We start from the raw sequence: 10,079 nt of genomic DNA on the forward strand, positions 1-10,079 counted from the left end.
TGATTTGCCAGAAAACCACACATTGTATGAGAAACAGAACAGAAATTTGAGGTACATATCTGGACATTCTGCAAAACTCTAGAGTGATGAGAACTATGTGTGTGTGTGGGTAAAGTTGAAAACTTTACTTATACAAAAGCTTATTCTTCTACAGCTGTACTGGAATGTGCCCAAATCTCCTAAAGGAGGGAGGCAGGAATAACAGAAATTCTGATGGAAGATGGGCTTGTAAGGAAGTCAATAATTTCCATAAGGACAGCAAGATATTCTTAACGTAATCCAAATTTATACAGATGAGGTGAGAGGTAAAACAACCACTGTCCAGCAATGATCATGTGGTAAACTGTGATGTCATTCATCACCTGTTCAATAGTGCATGAGTCTGGAAACTTCTGGAGAGTAGATTTCAGCCTATTCAAAAACACTTTGAAAAGTATACACTGAGAAATCTATAATATGGAAAAGGAAGCTGAAAACAGTGCAACACCTGTGGGGTTACAGCAAGTAAGCAATGAGGACAGGAATACAATCCTCTCACACTTTTCATGAAAATGAGGTTGTACAGCAGAACAGTTAGCATACCTGGTTAAAGAGAGAGAGATAACAGTGATAGTAAAGGAATAGGAGGAGGCATAAAAAAGAATGAGAACAGAAAGTGAGAAAAAGGCTAAGAAAAAAGACTACGAGATACATCAGAAAGATACCAAAACTCACACAGTCGACCAAGAGGCCTCGAGAAAAAGAAATGACGGGACGAAGGATAAGAAAAAGAAACATTTATATTAGAGAATATAGAATCATCAGCAGGAAACTGTATTAATGAAAGGTGGGACATGGCGCTAGCTTCACTCTCTCACAATACTTGGTCCCCTCATTTTTCAGCCTGGGCACTTTCTGTGTGGAGTTTCCATATTATCTCTGCATTTATTTGACTTTTTTTCTAAGTTCTCTGGTTTCATTCCATGCTCCAAATTCATGTTAGTAGGTTTGCAAATAATGTTATAGTGAGCTTAGGTGTACATGGGAGTGTAACTATGCTAGTCTGAATGTACTTTGCAATGGAATGACATACCATCAGAGGCAGATTCCTACCTTGTGTCCATTGTTTGCGGATATAAGCTACAGCCATGGTGTTTTTGAACTGAATGTGAATCGGTACAGAAAAATGGATGGATGGATGGATGGATGGAGGATAGGCACGGTAATCCCTGGATGAATTATTCACTTCCTTATTTACAAAGTAACAATGATGAAGAGAGCAGCATGGAATCAAAGCAGTTCTGGGTGGAACCAATTAACTGGGAAGTGATAAGGGAAGAAGTGGGGCATGCAGGTGGCTCCAAGGTCTCAATGAGCTCAGCGTTCAAAACCCAAGTACAACAAAGTGCCAAAAGTCATAGAAATATTAATTACTTAATTTCCTTCAAGGTGCAGTGATCTCAGAGTTGCAGACATTATTAAAGGCTGGGGCTTTGCAGGAATGACCTCTTCAGATGGGAAATGTGGGAGCTATGTCCCAAAGACAGCCTGCATCCTGGTCTTTAAGTAGTCTTGACACTCACACCCATCAAGGTTTTGCATGCAAACATTTATTATTATAATCTTCAGAGATTGTAAGAAGTTTTTGCAATGGTATTTGGGAAATCAAAAGCAGAACTGTACAGTACCCGCATAGAACATGAGGAGAACATGACAGTTATTTGAGAAGTTTCCATAAGTCTCAATATTGTGAAAAAATTATGCTGACAGAATCTTTGTTAAATCTGGAGTTTGCTTTTTTCTCCACTGTTGTGTGACCATTGATTGAGGATATTTTTGGGGGGAATATGAAGTGTCTCACCTCATATGGTGTGGAGCTGCATGACATTTGCTCCCTACAAAAAGCTTTCTTGCAGGTTTGATAAAAATGCCTTTCAGTGAATTTATTTCACAGTATCATTACTTGAATAAATATCAATCACAAACTCCTCACTAACCCTGATATCCACAGGGTGTTTATTTCACAGTTACATCCTTTGGTAGTAATATTTGCAACACCACCATCCACTGGTCTTGTTCACCTTCATTGCTTTAATTGCTATCTTCAGCTGCTACATACCAGCTGGCAATGTGACCGGCAATACTATAAATCTAGGTAATTAAGAGGAACTGCTGCTCAGGAAGCAGCAGACTGGCAGTGCTGTAAGTAGAGGTAGCTAAGAGGAACCTCTGCTCAGGAAGCAGCAGACTGGCAGTGCTGTAAGTAGAGGTAGCTAAGAGGAACCCCTGCTCGGGAAGCAGCAGACTGGCAGTGCTGTAAGTAGAGGTAGCTAAGAGGAACCCCTGCTCGGGAAGCAGCAGACTGGTAGTGCTGTAAGTAGAGGTAAGTAGAGGTAACTAAGAGGAACCCCTGCTCGGGAAGCAGCAGACTGGTAGTGCTGTAAGTAGAGGTAGCTAAGAGGAACCCCTGCTCGGGAAGCAGCAAACTGGCAGTGCTGTAAGTAGAGGTAGCTAAGAGGAACCCCTGCTCGGGAAGCAGCAGACTGGCAGTGCTGTAAGTAGAGGTAGCTAAGAGGAACCCCTGCTCGGGAAGCAGCAGACTAGCAGTGCTGTAAGTAGAGGTAGCTAAGAGGAACCCCTGCTCGGGAAGCAGCAGACTGGCAGTGCTGTAAGTAGAGGTAGCTAAGAGGAACCCCTGTTTGGGAAGCAGCAGGCATATAATTCAAATCCAACTAGAGAACAGACCTGGTGGTTTTCTATAAATTATCAAAGTTATCCATGACTGTTGTTTGATCACACTTTCTACTGATATATAGCTGTGTTTATATTTTCATTTTTAAGATACTGTCAATGTTACATCAATGTTACTTATTTTATTTATTTCTTTGTCATTTCTGTAGTTCTTCTTTTGGCTTTTCCCAGTTAGGGGTCGCCAAAGAGGAACTCCGGTCCGCTAATGATTGGCAGTAGATTTTTTATGGGTGCCGAGGTGCCAGCTCGATGTCCAACCTTCAGTGAAGGCACACCCATTCTGCGCATGTCTTTTGAATGCCACTCGATCGCGGGGAGGACATCATTCCAATGTGTATTGTGAAGCTTTTCTCCCTGGGCTTACTCTGAAAATAGATATGTCCCAGTAGGATAGTCCAGCTCAACATACTTATAAATATATAACTATAACTCTCTTTCTCTCTCTCTCTCTATATATATATATATATATATATTTATTTATGTGACATATCAAATAATCAGTTTGTCAAAACCTTTCAGGATGCTGTTATTTCACTGTAAATGTCATTTATTGGTACATGCTATTATCAAAGATATTTTATTGATAATAGCATATATTGATGTGTGTTGTTTTGGTGGAGTTAGGACTTTTTTTGTGTTGACTGCCAGTACCTTGTCTGAACTTAAAGTTTTCTTCCTTATTTTGTTGGTGTGTTGCTTGAATGTATGCTGGCTGTGTTTTCATTGTTTTGGAAGATTTCTCTCTTCTACGATTTTGTGTGACCTTAGAGTTGATATATATGTATGTATGTATATATATATATATATATCCATTTGGTCAGTGGAAACAGATCCTCAAAAGGTGTGCAAGATTGGCAATCCCTGGGTAGGGCAATATTCCCTTTTCCTTTCGCTGGTTATTGTACAATCTCAAGTGTTAGTTTATACAATTATCAGAGGGTATGAGGACACAGCATCCCACTTGCTTTTGGTTTAGTCCGCTTTTGGGTAATGCCCCGAACATGTCAGTATTATGTGTTTTGAAATTAGTACATCAATGTAAAGATCATTGATGTTGTAGTTATTTGACCAGTTATCAAAGATCCATATATATATATATATATATATATATATATATATATATATATATAGTTATATATTTATGTATTTTTCTTTGCTGAATTGAAGCACCAGGAGGCAAAATAAGCAAGTTTATAATTATACATTTCAAATGTAAAGCTTGAGAAAGTGGTGTTAAACACATGCCAATATGTTTTTTTGTTTGCTTGTTTGCTCTGTAGTACTGCTTAGGAGAAATGGGATATACATAGTGACATATGTATGTGTGTGTATGTGTTGTATGTTTGTGTGCTTGTATGTGTGTGTATGTGTGTGTATTTTGTGTGTGTGTGTGTGTGTGTGTGTGTGTGTGTGTGTGTGTGTGTGTGTGTGTGTGTGTGTGTGTGTGTGTATGTGGGCATGTATGTTTCCGCATGTCTGTGTGTGTATGATGATTTGAGTTTGAATAGTATGGGTTTAAGATAAAAGGGTTTTTTAAATCTTTTGTGCATGATGAACAAGTGCTAGAGATAGAGTGTGTGTTCAATTGCTTTATGTACATTCATCTATCTATCTATCTATCTATCGATCTATCTATCTATCTATCTATCTATCTATCTATCTATCTATCTATCTATCCCTATATAGATAGATACATTGATAGATATATAACCCACAACACAGACAGTACCCACATTCCTCCTCGAGCCTTACATTTTAAATTCAAATAACTTTCACTTCAACCACAAGGAGTGGACCCTGTATTTTGGCATCAGTCCCCTTTTTCCTATTTTGTACATGGGGTCTGGGTATCACATTAGCAGTGACCATCACCTCCTATAGCAAGGGTTCACATTGCTGGCTGGCTAGTCCTGCTGACGATACAGATATGTTTGTGTTATTGTTTGTTTATACCTTGGTATTTCTGTTCCCTACATGTCTCAAGTAGTTCCTGAAATGGGTTCTTGGACCAGCATACTTAACCAGTTAAGAAATATAAAAAAAATAAATAAAAGCATTAATAAATCACTAACAGTCATGTTAAATTATTTGTTATTTGTGGTTACATCCCTGAGTGGTGCTTATATAATGTAGTAGTATCATCAGATTACAAAGCAGGTAGGGAGGTTCCATCAGAGCTAATCGATTTTACACCCAGTAGCCTGGCTAGTATTCTATGTGATACTAGGCAGAGAGTAATAATGGTGCTTATCCAAAAATAATGCAGAGGTGCTCACTTCCATTATGTATGGAATAGCATAGTTTTGTTAAGGAGAAGTCTTGCCTTTTGAATGTTGTGACATTGTATGTAAAGATAACAAAAGCATCTGATAAAGGACTGATGATATTAATTGCTTACCTTGAGATTTAAAAGATATTTAACACTATTTCATATAAGGGAATAACTGACAAATTTTAAGCATTAAAGTTAAATCCATACATACTTAAGTAGGAAAACACTTGTTATGCAAAAGGACACTGGTCAGTGTGGGGAGGGTTACCTGTCTATCCTAATGAGTGTTACCAGTGGTGTTTGCCAAGGCTCTGCAGTGGGGCTACTAATTTTTGGACTCTTCTTCTTCAGATAAAATAGTACAAAATGTGCTATGGATATCCACCTATGATGCTGAGTCCAAATTCAGTAATATAATTGCTTCAGTTAAAGACAATCAAACACTTTTAATATCAGTAAATGTAGTTTTATATAACTTTGCAAAAGGTCAAATTAAGTTGAAAAAATAGTCAAATCATAAAAAAGAAATTATCATCAAAGATATAGGGATATTGGTAGACAACAAGATGTAAAACACACTAGAATGTTCAAAAAAGCTGAAGATGACTTAGTTTATCTCAACAATCTAAATTCACTTTTACCAGTGTATTATCTGCCAGCACTGAAGACAATATTTTGTGATGTATCTAATTCTAAAAACATGCATTGCCAGCCCAAGTAGATCACTGTATCCCTTCATAGCTCCCTGACTTTAACCATTATCAAATGCAATGCTGCATTCTTTAGCCCTAGAATAAGGTAGATGAAACAACTTGAACAGGAGCAGTGCTTTCTTACTAGCAAAATCACAGTAGTGGAAAACCAGAACTTTTCAGAAATGTTGCAGGTGCTGTCTTTGTATCCAGATTGTTCATAGGTTCATAGGTTCATAGGACAGTACTAGGTTATTAGCCCAGAGGCCCTTATAAGCCTAACCAAGAATTTCACCCATGTTCCCACAAAGTCAGCACCTGTTTTCCCTGCCAGCAAGGACACAGGTGGGATTCCAGGGGTATATTTTCTGTTTCCCATCCAGTCATCCAGGTTCCTCTTAAAGAAGGCTAGTGAGGTACTCTGCTTGACATGGAGAGGAAGTCTATTCCACAGATGAGGGCATCACTGGGACACAAATCTAACCCACCAACAAGTTCTATTAATGTCACAGACTACATTGAGGGTTGCGCAAATGGAGTTTCACTTATGAACATGCAGCAACTCCATCAAGGCTGAGTCTGAGACGGCCTTGTATGCCAGACACAGGTCACCTCTGAGCAGTCCGTATGAAACTGAGTAGAGGGACAGGGCTTTTAGCCTATCTGTATAGGATAAGTGTTTGAGACCCTGGATTTTCCTGGTCAGGAACGTCTGTGGTCTCTCCAACTGCTGCATGTGCTTGGTAAGGTACATGCCAAAGAGGTCATTATGCTCGATAATGGGTCTGCTAAGGGAGGAGTACAGGGTAGTTATGACCTCCTTTATCCTGGATGAAATACCCTTACTTATGAGGTGGACCATGTAGAAAGCCTTCTGTACAATGGAGGCAACATGGTAGTCAAAAGTCAGGTTGCTATCAACCTGGGTGCCCAAGTCCCTCATGACTGATTGCGTGCTTAGTACAATGTCATTAATGTGATAATTAGTGGAGACACCATTTTCCCCAAAGGGAATAATGATGCATTTCTTGGCATTTAGTTTTAGGCCATGATTCTGGCACCAGTCATTAGTTTGGTTAAAGTCCTTCTGGAGGATGTTCACATCACTAGGGGAATTTATGACAGTGCCCAGCTTGCAGTCATCTGCAAACTTGGTCAGCCACAGACCACTGGTTTTGGCTTGCACCTCAGAAAAGTATATCCCAAACAGTAGAGGCCCCAAGACTGATCCTTAAGGTACACTGCTTGTTATGGGTCTTCTACTAGAGTTGGCTTCCCCTATTTTGACTGAGTGGGTTCTATCAGTGATCCGGTTAGTTACTCATCTGGCAGCATATGGGTTGATGCTTAGCTGGGAGAGTTTATCTATTATGCTGAAGTGGGGAATAGTGGCGTAGGCTTTGGCTAGGTCAAGGTAGGTGGTGTGCACTGTTTTGCCCTCCTCCATAGCTTTGGTGACTGTTTCGAAGAAGGCGACCACGTTTAACAGGCATGATCTCCCTTTGACAAAACCAAACTGTGTGGGATCAAGAATTTGGAGGTTGCCAATGTCCTTGTTTATAAGGTCCATGATAATGCATTTCATGGCCTTGCAGATCAGACTAGTTAGGCTGATGGGCCTATTATTGCATAGGTCAGTGGATGCTCCACCTTTGTGCAGAGGGATGGCAGTGGCTGTCCTCCATTCTGCTGGAATGAAACCGAGGCACAGGTTTTGGTTGAATAGGGTGTCTAGTGGTACTGAGAGGTCTTGCCTGAGTTCATGTAGGACACAGCCAGGGATGTTGTCGGGTCCCACGGAGGCTGTATTTTTTGCCTTTGAGAGGGCATTAATAACCTGCTCCCTGGTGATTAGGGGAGGGGGGCAGGTGCTGGGGATGTCCTGGTTTATGGATGGGGAGGACAGGGGGTGAAGTTTTCAATGAACTTGTCTGCCAGCAGGTTGTCTAGATCTATGGCATTTGTGTATGTGGTATTCTTGACCACCAATTCACAGCAGATTTGGGAATTACCTTTGAGATTGTGGCTGTATGTGAAGAAGGTCTTGTGACTATCCTTAGTGGATGTGGCCACTCTGGACTCGAAGTTAGCCTTAGAGGATTTCACCAGTGACCTTATTTGCTTGTTCAGACAAAGGAGAGATTGCTTCCAGCTTGGCACCTGTTCCTGCTTGGTCCTGGACAGCAATTTTTTTTCCTTTTATATTGTTAAACTTGTTCTAGGTTTAACCTCTGACTGGTTTATTAGGCCATATCTGGAGAGTTCATATTAAATATGGAAAATGTGTTAGATACATTATACAATACCTTCTATGATTTTGGAATAAGCTTCTCCTTGCAATCTGTCTCTTTCTGTAATGCATACATAAATGCATATTGTCCTTCCCTTCATGTACAAACTTCTTGATGGTTGGATTCCTATTTCTCACATATACTAACCAGTAGCACATAAAAAAAACAGCAGTCTCTAAAAATAAAATGATTCATCTCAGCAATGTCCTTTACCTTGTAAATAAGGTGTGCATACATGAAAATGAATGAACCACAGAATTTGCATATCTCTCTCTGTGGGAATGAGAACAGAAGGAGCAGTGACCATTCATACCTGAGTGAAAATGTACCTATGGCAAATAACCAACTGATTTTTGCAATTGCCTGAATCACAGGTTATTTGTGGGGGAAACTATTTATCAGTGTAACTTTTACTTATTAATTTATCTGTTTCCTTTCTGACAATAGTAATGTAGGCCCTTTAAGAACCTGTAATATTCGTTTGAAATGGTGGTGCTTGTGGTTTCATGATAGTACACAACAGTTTGATAAAATCATCAGTGTATTTAACTGGGTCACAAATACTGCCAGCAGTGCACCAATCTGATGACAGAGCTGCAAGGTCAGCACAGATTATTATCCTGAAAAATAAATCATTTATACAGAGAAAAATAAATCTGGACTGAACCGAGAGGCAAGGGTTTAACTAGGTATAGCCTTTGTACTCTATAGAATACATTTTTCTCTGCATCACTCAAAAACATTTTAGCTTTTATCAGGCTATATTATGTCTATAACTATCTAAAGTAATGTCTATAGCAATAGGTACATAGCCTGCTCAAAGACAGGATTTCTAACTTAAAAAAAACTAGTTTGAGAAGGAAAGCACCGAAAATGATGTGTACATGGGAGTTGGGGCCCACATTTTGAAAGATATGTACATTTTTTAAATGCTCCCTGGGTTGAGGGACATCAGCGGTGGATTTGACAAAAAGAGTTTGTGAGTACAAGTGGGGTTTTCTGGCTACATCCCTGCTAGGAGGTGTACCTGAACATACATAGTTAATAAACAAACAGTAATTTGTTTGCTGATACTTACTGCATCATCACATTTGATTTTTTTTCACTTTATTATCTCATAAAAACAAGTTCATAACACATTTGCAGTCACAACAAAACAGCAATATTTTATTTACCAGTCGTGAAAGCTGTGTTAATTGACAACGTAAAGTTAAATGCTAGTAAACAACGTCAGTAACAAGAACAAGAAATTTATGTATAAAAAGAACATTACAACATGCAACAATTTGCTCCCTAGAAGAAATAATGAAAGTACTAAATTATGTAAAAATAGCTTTATACTAAAAAATGAAAATAAAGCACTGAATGCAAGATGTGACTAAATGGGGGGGGGGTGCAAAATATACAGTTGAGGATTTAAAAGTAATAAGCAATGGGGAAGATTACCTCACCTTTAACTAACCAGTATCTCAGAAATATTTTTCCGCATGCAACTGGCGGAAACCACCCAAGAAGGGAAGTAGAATAAGAAAGGGTTTTCTGCATCTATGAGAACTTCTTTTATAAGATGTTTCCCTTTATAGGAGATCAATATTAATCCTGCAGAAGAGAGTTCAGAAGGGGATTTCCAAGCTGATGCAATGAATGCCTTGCCTTGACAACTGCAGAAAACTGGAGTATCCATAATATACTCAATCATACCTCGCAACCTCTTAGTGCAAGAAATCTAGACAAAGCTTGACAAAATGGGGGGACAAAGACCCAAAAATAGGGACATTTTTTAAATATTGCTCTTATAAAGTTGTTACAGTAATAAGATTTGTTCTAACATATATTTTCTGAAAGATTTGAAGTCTGAAACTTAAATGTATGTCATTATTTAGTGACTTCAGTCTTCATATCACCCCAGTGATTTTTCAGAAAACCACAAATTTTAAGAGGAACAGACTGAAAATATGAGCCAAAAATCTGGACATTCTGTGAAAATCTGGACAGTTGAGAGTTACGTACTCAATGTATTAGGAAAGTAAAGTGAAGAGGTAAAGCCCAACCACAAAAGAGGTTTACAGCCTGACAGGGATTTACCAAAAAATA

Source organism: Protopterus annectens, chromosome 12.part0 (genome assembly GCF_019279795.1).
Source record: "Protopterus annectens isolate FY-2018-M chromosome 12.part0, PAN1.0, whole genome shotgun sequence".
In the NCBI taxonomy this organism is placed as follows: domain Eukaryota; kingdom Metazoa; phylum Chordata; order Ceratodontiformes; family Protopteridae; genus Protopterus; species Protopterus annectens.